Source organism: Pteropus vampyrus, unplaced genomic scaffold (genome assembly GCF_000151845.1).
Source record: "Pteropus vampyrus isolate Shadow unplaced genomic scaffold, Pvam_2.0 Scaffold102, whole genome shotgun sequence".
NCBI lineage: Eukaryota > Metazoa > Chordata > Mammalia > Chiroptera > Pteropodidae > Pteropus > Pteropus vampyrus.
The window spans coordinates 3,757,747-3,774,772 of record NW_011888883.1 but is presented as its reverse complement, the minus strand read 5'-3'; the positions used below and the strand labels follow the sequence as shown (position 1 = coordinate 3,774,772).

Here is a 17,026-nt window from a genome sequence, read left to right as displayed (position 1 = left end):
TATAATTATAATATAAATATGTATAATTAAATATAATCACATGATTTATTAAATATAATAATTACGTTATTAAAATGCAAAATAAATGACAAGGTGTTATTTTCACCTTAAGACTAACAAAAAAGAGAACATTATCATGTTTGTGGAAATTGTAAGTGGTACAGTTACTTTGTAAAGCAATGTGGCAAACAATAGTGTGGGAGCCAGAGCACCACAGAACGACTGCCATGGTATGCAGATCTGGACGGGGCGCTGTGAACAAAGGGAAGCAGTTTTTAACATTGATTTGAATAATAACAAATTTGCAGTGTTTGTAAACTGGAAACAGAGAAAGAAACATTCTTTTTCTGCCACATTCGTTTTGAGCTGAATATTGAGGGAGTACCAAAATCTAATCTCTTGCACACACCAGGTCCTTGAGACGCCATAAAAACTGCTTTGAAAAATATCATTTGATTGCAAACCAGGATTGTCCTCTATTAAGCTTTGAAAAAGTACTTAAGGAGAAGGGAAAACCATTTTGAATAAGAAGATGAATTTGTAAAGTATGCACAAAGTAAGGATGTGGATTCAGATTCTGAATGTTCTAAAAATCCTCAGCGTCACCTGTCTAATTTCAGGCATAAGCCAAAAAAAAAGTTACTCCTACAGTTTGACTCTCAAGTACCAAAGTATTCTGCAAAGTGAATAGATAAAAACACAGGTGGCCTCTCAGGCGGTATACACAAATATCGTAGCAGAGGGAAAATACAGACTTCGGGCTTGCTATGTTATAAGATTCAGGTGCCACTTTATGCTACAATAGAGACAATCGCTAATCCAGAGGCTAATGTCCAGACCCAGCATCAACATTACAGCAGAGAGGAATTAAAGTCGATGACTTTTGGTGAGGTAGAGACCGAAGGCAAAGCTGCAACAGCAAATAGAGGAAGCGTTTGAAGAGTTAACGCACCAAGTGCGAGAAAAAGATTCTTTAGCCTCAGAGCTCCATGTCCACCACGTTGCCATTGAACAGCTTCTCAAGAACTGATTCCAAGTTATCGCTTCTGCAAGTGGGATGAACAGGAATGAAGACACACCTACCTGTAAACAACTGAACCAACTGAACCAAACTTACACTCCTTTTTTTTCCAGATAAATTTTTTTTTTATTAACTTTATTGGTGTTATTGGGAGTAAAATTGGTTAATACAATCATGTAATTTTCAGGTGTACATTATCATTTGACATCTGTATATACTATTGTGTGTTCACCACTCAAAGTCCAGTTTCCTTCCATATATTTGATCCTACCATATATTTGATCCATATATTTGATCCCCTTTACCCACTTCACCCTCCCTCTACCCCACTATATTTGACCCCCTTTATCCCGTCTACTTCCCCCCTCCTCCCCCATCCCACTAGTAACCACTACTCTATAGTCTTCTGGTAACCACTAGTCTATAGTCCATGTCCATGAGTCTCTGTTTGTCCTGTTCATTTGTTGCTTTTAGGTTTATATCCCAAAGTAAGTGATATCATGTGATTTTTAACTTTTGTCTGGCTTATTTTGCTTAGCACGATTATCTCGAAGTCTATCCACGTTGTTGCAAATGGCAATATTTTATCTCTTCTTATGGTTGAGTAATATTCCATTGTATATATGTACCACAGCTTCTTTAGCCAGTCATCTATCATAGGGTACTTTGGTTGCTTCCATGTCCTGGCCACTGTGAATAATGCTGCTATGAATATTGATGTGCAAATATCTTTATAGATATGAGTTTTCAAGTCTTTGGGGTAAATACCCAGTAGAGGGCTTGCTGGATCATATGGTAGATCAAGTCTTAGTTTTTTGAGGAACCTCCATACTGTTTTCCATAGTGGCTGTACCACTTTGTAGTCCCACCAGCAGTGTATGAGGGTTCCTATTTCTCCACAGCCTCTCCAACATTTGTTATTGCTTGTCCTGTTGATTATAGCCATTCTAACACATGTGAGATGGTATCTCATTGTGATTTTGATTTGTATTTCCCTAACAGCTAGTGATGTTGAGCATCTTTTCATATATTTGTTGGCCATTTGTATGTCCTCTGGGGAGAAGTGTCTGTTCAGGTCCTCTTCTCATTTTTTGATTAGATCATTTGTTTTTTTTGTTGTTATTGAATCATATGAGTTCTTTGTATATTTTGGATATTAGACTCTTATCAGAGGGGTTGCTTGCAAATATATTTTCTCATTTGGATGGTTGTCTCTTTACCTTGTTGATGGTTTCTTTTGCTGAGCAGAAGCTTTTTAGTTTGATATAGTCCCATTCATTTATTTTTGCTTTTACTTCTCTTGCCTTTGAAGTCAAATTCATAAAATCTTCTTTAAGTCCAAGGTCCTTGAGTTTCGTTCCTATGTTTTCTTCTATGCATTTTATTGTTTCAGGTCTTATATTCAGGTCCTTAATTCATTTTGAGTTAATTTTGGTGTGTAGTGATAGACAACAGTGTAGTTTCATTCTTTTGCAGGTGGCTTTCCAGTTTTCCTAGCACCATTTGTGGAAGAAGCTTTCCTTACTCCACTGTATGTTTTTGGCTTTTTTGTCGAAAATTATTTGCCCATGTAAATATGCGCTTACTTCTGGACTCTTGATTCTGTTCCTTTGGTCTGTGTGTCTGTTTTCCTGCCAATACCATGCTGTTTTGATTACTCTCGCTTTGTAGTATAATTGGAAGTCAGCCAGAGTGATGCCTCCAGCCTCGTTCTTTTTTCTCAAGATGGCTTTGGCAATTAGGGGTCTTTTGTGCTTCCATACAAATCTGATGATTTTTTGTTGTATTCTTTAAAAAATGCCAATGAGATTTTGATGGGGATTGCATTAAATCTGTATAATGCTTTAGGTAATATGGGCATTTTAACTATCTTGATTCTTCCAATACAAGAATATGGAATATCTTTCCATTTCTTTGTATCGTCTTTGATTTCTTTTAATAGGGTCTTGTAGTTTTCATTATATAGGTCCCTCACATGTTTCGTTAAATTTATTCCTAGGTATTTTATTCTTTTTGTTGCAATTGCAAAAGGAATTATTTTTTTCACTTCTTTTTCTGACACTTCGTTGTTAGAGTATAGGAAAGCTATGGATTTTTGAACATCGATTTTGTATCCAGCTACTTTACTATATTTGCTTATTGTTTCTAGTAGTGTTCTTGTGGAGTCTTTAGGGTTTTCTATATAGAGAATCATGTCATCCGCAAATAGTGACAGTTCGACTTCTTGGTTTCCTATTTGCATGCCTTTTATATCTTTCTCTTGTCTGATTGCACTTGTTAGGACTGCCGATGTTATATTGAATAAGAGTGGTAATAGTGGACAGCCCTGCCTTGTTCCTGATCTTAGAGGGAAGGTTTTTAGTTTTTCGCCATTAAGTATAATGTTGGCTGAGGGTTTGTCATAGATGGCCTTTATTATGTTAAGTTACTTTTCTGAATTTGTGAAGTGTTTTAATCATGAATGGATGCTGTATCTTGTCAGAGGCTTTTTCTGCATCTATTGATATGATCGTATGATTCTTATTTTTTAATTTGTTTATATGGTATATCATATTAATCGATTTGCATATGTCGAACCATCCTTGTGCCCCTGGGATGAAGCCAACTTGATCGTGGTTTATAATCTTTTTAATATGTTGCTGTATTTGGTTTGCTACTATCTTACTTAGGATTTTTGCATCTGTGTTTATGAGAGATATCGGTCTGTAGTTTTCTTTTTGTGTGTTACCAGGTTTCGGTATCAGAGTAATATTAGCCTCATAAAATGAATTGCCTCCTCTTCAATTTTTTGGAAGAGTTTGAGGATAATAGGTATTAAATCTTCTTTGACTGTTTAGTAGAATTCACTGTGAAGCCATCTGGTCCTGGACCTTTACTCTTTGGTAGGTTTTTGATGATTGTTTTAATTTCCGTACTGCTGATCTGTCTATTTAGATTTTCCAGTTCTTCTTGAATCAGTCTGGGAAGATTGTATTTTTCCAAGTACTGGTCCATTTCTTCTAGGATATTAAATTTGGTGTTATATACTTTTTCATAGTATTCTTGTATAATCCTTTGTATTTCTGAGGTATCAGTCATAATTTCCCCTCTTTCATCCCTGATTTTGTTTATTTGTGTCTTTTCTCTTTTTTCTTTAGTGAGTCTAGCCAGGGGTTTGTCAATTTTATTACCTTTCTCAAAGAACCAGCTCTTTGTTGCATTTATTTTTTCTATTGTTTTTTGTTTTCAATTTCATTTATTTCTGCTCTAATTTTGATTATTTCTTTCCTTCTGTTGACTTAAGGCTTCATTTATTCTTCCTTTTCTAGTTTTTTAAGATGAAGCATTAGGTTGTTTATTTGGGCTCGTTCTTGTTTTTGGAAATAGGCCTGTAATGATATGAACTTTCCTCTTATGACAACTTTTGCTGTGTCCCAAAGGTTTTGATATTTTGTACTATCATTATCATTTGCTTCTATGTATCTCTTGATCTCTCTTTTTATTTCTTCTCAGACTCAGTTATTCTTCAGTAGCATGCTGTTTAATCTCCATGTATTTGTGGTTCTTTTTGATTTCTTCTTACAGTTGATCTCTAGTTTCAAAGCATTATGATAAGAGAATATAGTTGGTATGATTTCAACCCTCTTATATTTGTTGAGGCTATCTCTGTGTCCCAGTATGTTACACTTACTTCTTATTCCCTACCACTTACTGGTCTGCCAGTTATGCAAACTAAAGAAATTGGAGAAAGTTATGGTCCATTTTTATGCTCAATAAATTTGCAAAGCTTAAAGACAATATTTAACATATTTGTCAAATAAAGCAGATTGTTACACTCTAGGCTTCAACAGTTAATAATTTTGATTTATTTGGGGAATTTTTGTTCCCATAATTATTAAATGGCCCTCTCTAACTTTTGTCACATATAACAACTTAAATATACCATTACAATATGATTTTATTAAACACAGTTTACTGTAATTCACCTTTCAAAACAATAGAAGTTAACAAACTCCTTAGATTAGTCTGAACTACTAAACATAAATTTTAAGAGGGAAATGGAATTCATGGAATTCATAATATCACCTCATTTATTATGAGCAATATTTTAATATGAAAATTTTATACATAAAATACTATTTTAGGTTATCTTTTTTATTTTTATAAATGCATATTTGAATTTCTGTGTAAATTATATTTACACTTTTATGTGTGAATGTTACCCATTTTTCAGATCACTGAATTTTATTTTCTTAATAGATTGTTTTTACAATTATCTTGTTTTTTAAAGATACATGTATTTTGAAGTAGAAATCTATCTAGTCGAATTGTTTGACTTCTAATAACTCTTATAAAAGAGAAATTAAAAACTTTAAAGTAAATAAGCAAGAAAATAAAATACATTGTTTTTTCTAAAAAAAATTAAAAAGCAAAGTGACAATATCTAACAGACTTGCAAATTTGCATATCTAAATATCCAACAATTTTATGTCTCAAAATATACTCTCCTGGAAAAAGGACACCTAAGAAAGGATTTACATTGCAGAAATAATTGTAATATTGGAAAATTTGAATAAATCTAAGTATCCATTAATAATGAGATGCTTAAATGTTGGTGGGATTCTAGATATATCAACATGGGAGATATTAAAAATAATGTTAGATAAAAATGAACAGATGGAGAATGACACATACAACACATTACATGTATTCTTTAAGAACACATAAGATAATAATCTTATAGTAAATAGATTGCAAAGATTCTTATAAAAGTCAGATAGTGGTTGCCTCTGGGATGTTCAAAGGGTAATAGTGCTGAAGAGATTTATTACAGGAGACTAGCTAAATCTCTAAAGTTTTATTTTATTTAAATAAAAAATAAGAAACAAATATGACAAAATATTAGCTGTAGATATTCTAAGTGGTGGGAATGTGTTTATATTTTATATACATCTTTCTTTTTATTTTGAAATTTATTTTTTAAAATATGGGGAGAAAAAAGAAGAAAAACAAACACATGAAATTGAAAACACATGTTCTATGAAGTGTTGGAATATAAATAATCTCAGATCTCATTTACAAATGCTGAGGTGAGAATTCTTTCAATTTAATAGTTTCACAGATTTATATTTTTTCAGATCATTATTTCTTAAATGACGGGCAGGAAGAATCATTTTTTATGTAATTAAACTGTCCCAAAATAATAAGGCGCCAATAACTCCAAGAATGAAAATTATTCAAGACAGCAAAGTTTGTCACCCCCAAATATACTGTTGAGTGAACTCAAAAAGAGTCTGGAGGCTTTGCTAGAAATAAATGATATATATTTATTTAAGAGTTTTAGAGATTGCAAGCTGGATAAACAACCAATCAATACCCAGAGTGTTTCAAAGAAGAAGGAAAAGCTGAGAGTTCTTAACAGCAAAAAAAGTACATTCTTGAAAAGAATTAGCCCTCCATACTTTACTTCTGAATTGGTCCAAGATGATAACCTTCTAGAGATGACTGGTGGTCTGGATAATGGATGTCAGATGATCTGGATTCGTGAACATTCTCTTTTGTCCTTCAGGGGGTAATCAGAGAATTATCTGGAGATTTGATGTATATGTAGGCATTGATGCAGGACTGAAAAGTGCAAAAGTTTAAGTTCTCAGGCTAGTTAAAACAATAATAGAATCATTTCCTCATGCTGCAACCTGCTTGTGTTAAGCTTGACCATAGTGACTCCATTTTATTTCTTTACTGTATTCCTCTATGCCTCTTTGGCACAAAAATTATTTTAGGCTGATTATTTTTAAGAAACAATAGACAGAGGAGAAGCTGTGAAAACTGAGTGGAGGTTACCCTTTTGTAAGAGACATTTACATTTATGAGGAAAATCTCCATTTTTATGGGTGTCTCCATCCCTGTACCAGTAAGAGGGGAAAGACAAAATTTCTAGAAACTCTTATCAATGGACAAGACAGAGGCTTAAATTTGTTTAAGAACCTTACCTTCCTTTACTATGCTTTGCTTGAAAACTTCTCGTAACTGTCTCATCACTCCCCAACATTTTCTTTTGTCTTTAGCTGGAGATGGAATTTAAGGTGATGGTTTGGGCCATTTTGAGAGTTACTCAGTTTTCCTAGATAGCTCCCATTTATACAGGAGGTATACATGTTATTAACTTCTGTTTTCTTTGAAGGGTTAATGTGGAAATGTTGTTTTTATTATTACTATATTATCATCAAATGGAAATGGCTCATGTGTCTTGTAATTGAGGTCAATTATTGATATCTTAGAGTATCATTAAATTAACTTAACCTAGTCTTGTATTTTAAGAAACTAATATAGTTCCAGGTTTTACTAGCACTTGTTCCCAATTAAAAATCTGTAACTACTATTTTTAAATGCCAAAAAAGAGTTAAGAATTATGTTGTGGTCTTAAATTGTACAGTGTAATTTGTTTTTAAATGTTAGTATTGATTCTTAATTGTTGCTAGAAGTTCAAATAATAAATGAAGTCTAAATAACCTTTATTAAAGACCCATTTGAGACTTTTTCTGTCTAAACACACTAGTAACACTTATATAACTTTGAACAGTGTCGGTATCGAGCTGATAGAGAAGGAAAGGTTTCGGGGGTGAGATGCCTAGTCGGAAGAATGCACAAGGGGCCAACATGAGAATGAAATGGCAGGCAACAACTTTATTGCAGGGAGTGCGCTTCTGTTGCGGGGAGTGTAATTCTATTGTGGGGAGTGTGCTTCTGCCTCTTTTCTTCTTCTCCCTTTCTTGTGCTTCCCTTCTGCTCCCCAGGGGATTGCATGGGCTCCACACACATCAGAGTATAATAGTGACATTCAGCCACACATGTATGATACAACAAGCTGAATTATGTTTGCATATTTTAGGCCCAGGTGCCCTATTACACTAATGTAACATTCTAAATCTGGGGTCCTATTTCTAGCCACGAACCTGGATCACAACCAGACCTGAGACCAGCCAGGCCTGCGACCCAAAAACAGTAATCTTGGGTTTATGTTTTTTAACATTTTTAAATGTTTACTTGATTTTTTTTTATAGATTAGAGCCAGATAACAGCTGCCTATACCTAATTTAAGTAACCAAAACACAGAAATAAGTAGCTTTATTGAGATCGAAATAGAATTGTAATGGAGCTGTCTTGAGAAAAATTTAATGGCTGAAACTTGTACAAACATGACCTGCATATTCTAAGAAGTGAAAATGATGAAAAGGAGAAAAAAAAAACTGATATTATCATTATCTCCTTGTTAATTTAGTATATTTTATTTACCTGAAAAATTAACTAAAAGCTTTAGGAGGATATATGATATATTATTGGAGTCTATTTAGAATATTATCTCACAAAAAATGATAACATTGTTTTAATCTTTTTTCTATACTCAAAATTTGGCCTACTAATAAAATCATCTACATGTTAGAAGTATTGCTACTAAATAATTGTGAAATTTCATATTTTAAAAAACACTGAAGGAAGATCTGTTTATTCCACCTAAATAATCCCTTGCTATTAAGAAACATTATTATAAGCGCAAACATAATTAACATCTCAAATATGTGTGCTGCAATGAACCAGCAACACTAGCTCTGAACTCTTGTGATTTTACTAAAGACACGTGGAAAACTAACTTTATATAATAAACCTCTAAGTTCAGTAGTAAAACTTTATTAATCTTGAGCTATATTTTTGTTGTTGTTGTTGCTGGTTTTTGACCTATTGCTTTCATAATATAAACAGGGCATAGCAAAGTATGTAACATTGGATGACAGTTTACTAAGAAAATTTCTTAATATATATTCTTCAGAAGAATTCTTACATCCTTTATTGGGTTGACAAATTATAATTAAAATTTAGAACTAAATGCTTAGACCTAAACAATATGGTCAGCAAAGAAGTAGAAAAGGAGCCACTCAATGCCTTTCTAGGAGAATATACTTGCTCTACCTGCTGTTACTGGACCTGATCTTTGATAATGCACATTTCAGATATGTCAGTAGAGTAAATGAATGAATGAAACACGCACTCAACTGTCATTATGTTCTCCTCAGCTCTAGTCCTAAACAACCTACATCCTAAATCAGTCTTCGATCCTGGCTGTGTATCTGAATCATTTACAAAATTTTCTGAAGAAAAATAGTCCTAAGTCCTGAAGTTTCCTATGTGGGCACTCAGATTATATCTTTATTTGGAAAATAACTTACCTCTATTCTACTTTATCCATTTGTGATGCTTGTGGGGAAAAAAAGATCCCCGATCCCCATATTTTTACCAAATTGAAAGCAGAAGACCGAATCCTTTGTTTCAACTTTGGGCAGTATCAAAAAAAAAAAAAAAAAAAGCAACCTCAGTAAATTCTCACTCATCATTCTCAAATAGTGTTTATATAACGACCATAAGAGTAAGCTATCACATTAGAAAATTATTATGTAATCAAATTAACCCATCTACATATACAATTTTCTGAATTCTAATCTGTATTTTACACATGCCAGAAGGCATTGAGAAGGAGAAAGGAACAAACGTATTTAAAAGGAATAATTTTTTAATGGGTCTTGACAACTTTTAATTTAATGTTATAATCAATGAACTTGCTTTTTCTATTTTGATAGAAACACTTAAAAACTGCATTGCAATCTATCCTCAATAAATGGATCATGAAAAACTTTGCACATCTTAAGTATTAATGCTGTCATTAGAAAACACATTCTTATGGTTTTCTACAATAGAAAGATGTTCAAAAGGGCCATTAAGCTTCTAGGACATTTTACTATTATAATTATTAAATCTGCTTTGTATATTTTTAAATTTTCTTTCATATTTATACAATTAGCAATCTTTTTCACTGGTATATGTGTACCTGGTACTTTTAAAATTCTCTTATCCATTATTACCTGCGTAATATACTGATTCAAAGATTCTGTGAGCTAGAAAAGGAGCAGATTTGTTAGAGATGTGGCCAAATAAAAAGGAATATATGGTGATTAAAAACATATGAGTTGCCTGTGAACAAAGTAGGCGAGATTTAGAGCTTGACATGGATGCCATTTTTCTTGATTCTTGTGTTGTCTCATTTTCTATTTTGTTTCTCAACAGTACTTGCAGTAGTTTAAATGTTGTATATATTAAATTCAGTTTAATCACTGAGGTCACATTCTTTTTAGCAAAACATAATGTTAGGCCTTATGAATGATGGAAATATGACAAAAGCAATCACATAAGGAGAGAGATAAGCATTCAATAGAACATTTATTGAGTTATTATAATGAATAATATCTTCTTTCAAGAGATCACAATCTATAGACAGAAATGTATCTTAACCACAATAGAGAAATATTAAAATAGACATATAAGATACTGCTAGTATAAGGCGAAGAGATAAAAGATAAGCACATAAGAATTTAAGAGATCTAGTCATTTTAAATCCAAAATAAAAAATGTACAATTGAGTGATCTCTCTTTCTTGATATGTATATCTCCACTAAAAACTAGAAGTTGGCCGCATCTCTTTTACAAACTCTAGAATATTTAATTTTATTTTTATTTCATTATTTTTATGTGTAAACATGTATAAAGCTGTTTTTTTATTTATTTTAATTAATTAATTTTTTTTTATGGTGACATTGGTTAACAAAATCTAAGTTTCAGCTGTACACTTTAACAGTAAGGCACTTTAAAGTATTTGTTTTTGTTAAGAAAATGGTTTCATATTAATTATAATTTTCCCATTAACAATATTCTGTTATAAATGTCTTGCTATATTATACTTTTTAAAAATTTTATTTAATTCAGCAGGTTTCTTTTTATTACTTGCATCCTCACTAATTTGGAAGTTCCATCAAGTACCTCCATTCGTCTTCATTTATCATTCTATCTTTAATGAAATATTAATTCTATATTTCCCTGTCATTTTATTAAATTTAAAGAACAAACACCCCTTCATTTTAGGTTAATTTACCTATTTTCTTCTCTCTTTACCAATGAGATAAAAACTTTATATGGTTTTAATTCTCCTGGTGATGTTTTATTATAAAACTATAGAGTTTTTGGGTTAAACTATTGTTTTTCCCTTTCTTTAGTGTGTATGTGTGTGTGTGTGTGTGTGTGTGTGTGTGTTTGTGTGTCTGTGTGTGATCCTTATTTAACACATTTTACCAATCCTCAGTTATCTATCATCATTATGTTCAAATAGATTAATCTGTCATTATTAAAATATTTATTACTCACCATTGTTTATTACCATTTTTGTCTCTCACATCTTGAGATTTTTTTTCTAATTTTTTTAAAATTTAATTAGAATAGTTGCCTAAGGAATTTCTTCATATAGAGAATAGAGATGGCATACATTCTGATCCTTCTATATCGAAAAAAAAAATGTTTCTTTAGCCCTATATAGGACTACTCTAAGTGGAGAATACTTGGATTGCACTATTTTTCTTCACTGAAGTCTATATATTTTGCTCACTTAGATTCTAGTGTTGTAGGTAATAATTAAAACACCGATTTAGTTTCCTTAAATAAAATATTTTTTCTGCCTGGAAGAGATATATATTATTTATAATTAGGCTCCACTTCAAGGAGCATAATACTGAAAACTAGTAACTTAAAACAATAGAAGTTCATTTTTCTCTCCTGTAAAGAAGTTGAGAGATGAAGAGTCCAGTGATCTCTCTTTCTAGGTGTGTATATCCCATCTGGATATACATAACCAATGTATATCTGTCATGGTTCCAAACCATTTAGAGACTGGAGGTCTTTCATGCATCTCTCCACTATCCTCTAAGAAATAAGCTTGTCCTCATGGTCTAGTATAGTTGTTTGAGCTCTAGTTATCACCTTCTCATTTCAAGAAACAATTGTAAAAGGAGTAAAAATTGGCACCTTTTTTCTTTTTATAAAATTAACTTTATTAATGTATAAATTTCATAAAATAAAAGCACTTATTTTAAGTTTTCGAGTCAATAAATTTTGGTATATGCAGGTATTTGTGTATGTATGTATTTGTGTAAGCACAACCACAAGATTTTCAACATTTCCATCATTCCAAAGAGTTTCCTCTTGCCTCCTCCAGTTAACCACTTCACCCTTATTTCAAGGCAAATATGGATCTGATTTTTATGAGTATAGCCTATTCTAGAATTTCATACAAATGAGATCATATGTATTATTTTGTATCTGATTCTTTCTCATGCAATGTTTTTGAGATTTATCAATTTTTCTTGTGCATTGGCAGTTTGTACCTTTTTATTGCTGAATAGCGTTTTATTTCTAAGTTGTTCCATTTAGAGTTCATGGTAATTATTCTTTGTCTGATCTTGAGGTGCATCACCCTCTAAAGTTTAATATTCAGCAATGACTCAAGGAAACCTCCATGCAGATCTCTGAAGTTCTTTTTCTACATATCTCCTTCCTTTCCAGAACTATGCCCTGCAAATTCCAGATACCCAACAATTTCTGTTTCCTCAACTCAGAGAGATATTGGTCTCTGTTCGAATTTTTTATTTCCCCACCAATATCTAGAAAGTGCTCCCAAGTAAAAAGCTGAAGCAGTTATTGGGCTTACCTCATTTGTTTCCATTCTTCTGGTATCACAATTTTATGGTATCTCTTGTCCAATGTCTAAAAATAGGTGCTTAGTTATTTAATTTAGTTTTTTAGTTTTCAATATTGGGAAAGCTAGTCTGTTACCAGTTATTCCATCGTGACTAGAAACTAAAAGAGAGCCCCTTGCCATTTAAATAGTCATTCTAGAATTTTCATTTAACATGTCAGCTTATATTTCATTGGCCAGAACTTAACTTATGGGTACACTTAACTTACAAAGGCAGCTTGGACATATATGTAAGTAGCAGTGCACTCAACTAAAATATAGAGTTATTTTACAAAAAACTTTGTGGACAGTGGAAACAAAGGCAACTAGAAATCACAATGACAGGAAGACTATATAATTTCCTCTTTATTTTAAATAAAATATATAGGAATATTGTCAAGAAAACTATATGAAACTTTCGGGAAAATGGAGAGACAAATTGCATAAGAGGCAACAAAAACCGTGATGCATGAATAAAGAAAGCTCAGCTATCTAGTAATCAAATAAATGAAAGTTAAAACCACAACCATGAAAGGGTAAACATTAAAAATATGGCAATAAAATGTCGGAAAGGATAGGAAGCAATGTAAAATAAACTCTTAGTTAAATAGTAAAATAAACTACTAGTTAAAGTTAAAAATAGTAGCATCATTTTAAAATGCAATTGAGATATATCTAGTATAGATAAAGACATGCATAATATATTCTAGTCATTCTATTTCTAGGAATTTGCCTTGAAGAAACTCTTACGGGAACACAAAGACCTGTATAAGGATGTTAATAGTAGCATTCTTGTAATAGCAAAAATATGCAAACTAATTGCACAAAAAAAAATAAATTGTGGCATACAATTGTATTTCATGTAATAAAATACTTCATAACAGTGAAAATGAACTAAGAGCTTTTATAGAACATAGATTTTTCTGCCAATCATGTTACTATGTGTGAAACCTCTCAACATGGAAGTGAAGCAGTTGGTGGCTCTTGGCTAGTTTTGGATTAAGAAATGGTAGAAACTGGGATGAGAGTCTTCTTCAGATGCCTAAGTGTGATTGGTTTAGGAAGTTGTATAAAAGCTACTCTATCTTCAGGTGTAAGACATTTAGGTTGTTCTCAGGCAGGTACTAAAATTTCCTTCCAATACTTCAACCTCAACTAGGAGCTGGTCTCCATAAAGCCACAGGAGTAGCACCCCATCCATTCTCCAAAGAGATTTTCATACAGATCAACGCACCCCCTTTTTCCCACCTGACAGCGATATAATGTCTCCACCTATAAGCTTTACTTTAGATTCCACCAACAGTACGTGTCTTTTTTTTTTTTTTTTTTTAAGTATCTCGGGCTTTTCTAGGCTCTATCTACCAAGGTCTCGATCAAAGACACTCTAAAAGTTTCAGTCATATACAATATAGCTATATGTGAACTAGATATATTTATATTTGTCTCTATATATCTATCTCTAGATAGATGGGAGATAGATAGATGATGATGATAGATGATAGATAGATAGATAGATAGATAGATAGATAGATAGATAGATAGAGATATGCTATATCTTTCTGGCTCTAGCAATCAGCCGAGATTGAATGAGAAATGGAGAGTAGTAATGAACAGGGTACCAGGAGCATGTCGAGGCTGCCATCTTTCTACAGTTTACAGATTTATAACTCTTACTCTGTTTTCTAATCTATAGACCATACCAAAAATAAATAATTAAAGTCTCCTAAGTCATCGAAGATAGCATTTAGATTCTTACCAAATATTAGGAGGAATTGTTATTTTGAAATTATTGATGGTATTAAAGATTCAGGCCCTCCTAAGAATCTGTTATATTGATGTGCCTGCACTTTGTTGTGGTACATTCCCTCTTTGCCCAAACAATTTTATGAATAACCTCTGATGATCATCTAATGATTGCAGTTCCTTAATTTCATCCACCCTTCTCATTTACTCAAAAGATTTAGTTTTAATGTCAATAATAGAGATCTATTTTCAAGAGTAGTGTAGTTCACCCAAATCACTACATTCTTTGCATGCCCAATATAGATTTTTCTTTAAAAAATCCAAATGAAATAAAACAAAATTTCTGAAAGTGCAAGTAACTTTCCAAAACAATTCTCAAAATAAATAGAAAGACTTTATGCTACCTACTTATTAAAATTGCCAACAGAGAAAACAATTGAAAAAAATCTGTTTTATCCATTACTGAATAGTATTAGAGTTGTTCAAAAAAATAAGCCAAAACAGTTTTTGTAAAGGAACATCCATTAGCACTAGCTAACCTGAATCTACTCTTGAAACTTCAAATCGAGCAAGTGAAAATAATAATCCAGATGAATTTGCCATAAAATTTAGGCTGTATGTTTTTAACATTGTCAGCTCCCAATATTTCAAATTTTCTGAATAATTTACATCAAGAATGTGTTAAAAGGTAAAAACACACCAAAAATGCCATATATATGAACAAATAGATTTATGAAGAAATATTATTTTGTGCACCATACTTGGTGCAATACTTGAGTTCAATAAAACTAGACTACTCTATTTTGGATAAGAGTATTTCTGTTTCTTTTTAGAGATCTCTTAATAGTTATTTTTTAGACTTCCACATTTTTAATATGCAATTTTCATTAACTAGCAAAACATATTGATATAAAAGAAGCAATCTTTAATGCACATTAGTATCAGCTGGGGAGATTTTAAAAAGCCAATGCCCATGTTGTTACCTTGAACTAATTAAATCAGAATGTAGTTATCAATAGTTTTTAAAGATTCCCCAAATGATTACAATATGCGGTAAGGTTTAGGAATCAGATATCAGTATTTTTCCAAAGTTCTCCAAATGAATCTAATTTTCAAATCTAGGTTTGAGAACCCTGGTCCAAACTGCTAACAAAATACTTAATAACACCTTCCAAGCCTAAATGCAATTAAATCATGATATAAAACTTATTTGTAATTTGTAGTATTTTTATATAGCCAGTAGACTAAATTATTTTCTAATATTTATTTCCTCAGGAATGTCTCTTGCAATTATATTAATATTATTAAAATGCTTCGATGATTATATCTTTAATGACATAACAAAGATAAACTTTAAGTCAGTACAAGGAAAATTATTGCAAATTTAAAATAAAGTTAAGATTCTATTAAGACAAAGATGAAGAGAAATTCTCTACCTACTGCTTAATGTGTCCTGGATTATCCACCTCCTCTTACTGTTTGATAGAATTGCAGTTAATATTGAATCAGTAAAAAAAGAAAAAAAAAAAAAGAAAAGTAAATCCTGCTAATCTCCAGTGAGGATGGAATTTGATGAATATAAATTTGAAGTTAGTTAGAGCCCTGAGATTTCAGCACATAATTTTTAAATTTTTTCTGTAAGAATGTAACATTACAGAAAAAAAATTTTCTGTAAGAATGTAACATTAAAAATGAATGCTCCCTTTTTCATAATAAAAGAAAGTCTGTATATCATATTTAGAAATATATCTTTATTTCAAATATATTTTCGATTAAAGTAGTAAATAGTCACATAATTTATTTACAGGTAAGTAATTTGAAATCCTAGGTTTTGCAAGAAAGGAAACAGAAGTCCAAAAAGTATGATTAATCTGAGAATTCAACATTTGTTAGTAGCAAATCTGGGTCTGGGACCCTGATTTTCTGACTCCTCACATGAGACTACCTTCATAGGCCAGACAATGAGATTGTAAATATGGCACAAGCTGATGGAAAACAGTGTCTTCCAAATTATACATAATATTTTTATAATGCAAACAGGCCTGATAATTTATTTGAATAGAGCTAGAATTAAAGAACCGAAGTAAACAATAAATTATAAAATGATTTCTTTATATTTTAGTTTCAAAAACTCAGAATTTTGTATTATTTGGGAAACATTAGGGGACTTATGCTATTATCATTGTACTTCTAGGCACTCAAATCACAAAGTAGAGCATCCCCTTCAGGACAGGGATGGTATGAAACCCACACACATCTGGTCGACCATATTGACTTTTTATGCCAGTGAATGTTCTGATTAGCTGTGGCATTCTGGGGGCTAGTCAAGGAATCTAGGGTGACTAGTTAGTGTTCTTGCTTTATCATTTATTAAATATGTTGTATATCACTTCTGCTAATAAAGCTATTAAAAAGCACAAAATTACAAAAATTCTCTATGAAGATACTTTACATTAAATAAGACAAAAAAAGACAAAGGTTCACAGCACTGAAATTTTGTCATTGAATTGCAAGAAATTGGTAGGCCTTGTTGAAACAAATATATGGTAGTAATTAAAGATTAAAGAGGTAGGCTTTGAAATATTTTAAGCAAAAAGAGAAAAGTAAATTATAAGCTGCTGCTTTACTTTTATGATGGGGCTAAATAGAAATCTTATTTGAATACACACAAT

General features: G+C 31.8%; 1 pseudogene; it reads left to right on the top strand.

Moving 5' to 3' along the window:
* The first annotated feature begins 232 nt into the window (after nt 1-232).
* On the top strand, nt 233-1,097 carry LOC105295310 (annotated as a pseudogene).
* The last annotated feature ends 15,929 nt before the right edge of the window (nt 1,098-17,026 follow it).